This window comes from Sprattus sprattus, assembly GCF_963457725.1.
Source record: "Sprattus sprattus genome assembly, chromosome: 11".
NCBI lineage: Eukaryota > Metazoa > Chordata > Actinopteri > Clupeiformes > Clupeidae > Sprattus > Sprattus sprattus.
This window is the reverse complement of record NC_137909.1, coordinates 25,747,039-25,749,538: the sequence shown is the minus strand read 5'-3', so window position 1 is coordinate 25,749,538 and position 2,500 is coordinate 25,747,039. Positions and strand designations below refer to the sequence as shown.

Sequence of the window (2,500 nt, the reverse complement as noted above, 5' to 3'; positions counted from 1 at the left end):
CACCTTCTGTCCCACTCCCTTCCAGAGACCACACCAGCACACCGTCTCTCCAGTCACGCCTTTTTTAACTACCGTCACACACACACACACACACACACACACACACACACACAAAATCCTGCTGGTGCTGGAGTTTCAGATGTGAGTCCGGGCTGCGGCCCGAGAGGAGTAGCTCATCACTCATTAGCTGATGTCAGAGACGGCCGCTTTACTGAGTGTGGTGGTAGAGAGAGACCGGGCAGAGTGGCAGTGAGGAGAGCCACAGATGAGAGGGGTGGTGTGAGTGAGAGGAGAGGGGAGAAGAGGGTTGCCAAGGCAGGCAGGCAGGCAGGAGGGGATGGGGGTTCTGGTTGGTGTTAGAGTGAGCAGAAAGGTGTTAGTGTGACAGGAGGAGCGGCGATGGAGAAATGAGACGTGGTGCTGAGGAGAGGACCAGGAGAGCCAGGAGAGCCAGGGGAGCCAGGGGAGGGGGGGAGGGGGGGGGGGTGAGGCTGAGTGACAGGTGTCAGTGAGAGGGACGAGGGGTTTTAGAGGAGGGCCTTATTAGTGAGAGGATGAGGGGTTATGGTGAGGCTGGGAAAACGGTGTTAAGGGAAGGGAGAGGACTTTCTGGCAGAAGGAGAGAAGGGTGGAATACAAAGGGGTGGAGAGAGAGAGAGAGAGAGAGAGAGAGAGAGAGAGAGAGAGAGAGAGAGAGAAGCGATCGAAGAGCTGAAGGAGAGAAAACATGATGGCCCACTGCCTGGGGGAAAACACAAGAGCTGCAGTCCACTGACCACACACTCGGTCACCACAAGACCACACCTCCAGCTCAGAGACACAATGATAAAAGCATACAAATACATGCTGAGTGTCTGCACATACACAGTAATGTGCCCATTAACACACAAACACGCACACACAAACACACACACACACAAAACATACTACATTAAATCCAACTCTAATCTACCCGCTTCCACACAGCATTACCTTACCAAAGCCATCCCCCAGATACACACAAGCAGCAAACTATACTGGCAGTGGCATATCCACACTTTCTCCCATTCTCTCTCACACACACCACACACACACACACACACACACACACACACACACACACACACACACACACACACACACACACACACACACACACACACAGAGCGTAGGCTACTTCCTGCTTGCAGAGGTGTAGCAGGCACTTGGCAAATCCGGTCATTTTAATTAGGCATCTCCGTATGAGGATTATTCATTACTGCCTGCTGTATTAATCAAATTAGATTCTGCCGACTACACCAGCACAACTCCAGACCCCAGCAGCACTGCCAGCCAGACCACCTCCTCCAAGCGAGGGCTGGAATCCTCCACGAGCTGAAAACAGTCATTAGTATTCCCATTAATCAGAGCAGCGCTCCGTCCTCGGCTCATTGGATGAATATTCAACACAAACACAGGAGCACAGTGTGGTAGGGGTGCGGGGAAAGCGTCAGGCGGTGCGGCGTGTTTTTGTCTCTCTGTCTTTCAGCAGAGCCTCCACCACGGAGACAGGCGACAGCGGCGGCAACAACAACGGATACGGACAGACAAAGGACAAACCCACCGTGGTCACACTTTTCAGCTCGGAGGATGCACAAAAAAATATATATATATAAAAAGAACTCTCTGGTTAATGGAGAGAAAGGGAGAAAGACTGCACAGGGCAAAATAAAAGAGGGGAGGCGGTGGGAGAGCAAAACGCTGAGACAGGCTGGAGACGAGCTGAGAGAGAGAGAGAGAGATGGGGGTGGAGATGGTTGGAGAGAAAACATCCCCAGTTTCCATAGAAATGCATTTTCCCCACCAGCACTGCCACCGCCACCAGTCTAGGATCAGCCTCTTTCTGACTAATCTTTTACTCTTCTCTCCATCCTCTCAACATCCCCTTTTTCTTTCTTTTTTTCCCTTTCTTTCTTTCTTTCTTTCTAGAGAAAGAGCTGCTCCTGCCAGAGTGTTATGAAAGCCAATTGCCAATGGACAGAAGAAGCATTAGACCAAGCAGAGCCATGTCTTTATTTCACCAGCCCACAGACAACAAACAAGGCATTTCCACCAGCCACAACAGGTATGCAGAGGAGAGAGCAACACAAGCACTTGAATTCAGTCGGACTTCTTCCAAAATGAACAGAGCCCACATACACACACAAACAAATCAATCATCCGAAAAGAAAAAGATAAAGCAAAACACAGAACCTATATTAATCTCTTTCTGACTCTCACACACAGAGACGTGCGGAGGGGGAAGAGGGGAGATCTTTATGTTTCCAGATCCCAGGCGAAGCACAGACTATCGGAATACCAATCAGCTAGCGGACCCTAGTAACAGCAGCCAGAGTTTGACAGCGCACACAGCCTCCGGTGAGCACACACACACACACACACACACGTACACACACACACACACACACACACACACACTGGAGTGTGCAGTCTTTGCTGGATACCCTGTAATCTCAGCTTTTGAAGAGCACCCCCGCCCTCT

The 2,500-nt window shown here is 50.8% G+C and overlaps 1 protein-coding gene across 1 annotated transcript in view; it reads right to left on the bottom strand.

The window, feature by feature from the left end:
• Window positions 1-2,500, bottom strand: part of cita (citron rho-interacting serine/threonine kinase a) — a gene marked incomplete at its 5' end in the record, with an annotated part of 76,349 nt that overhangs the window by 56,843 nt on the left and 17,006 nt on the right. The window lies entirely within an intron of this gene.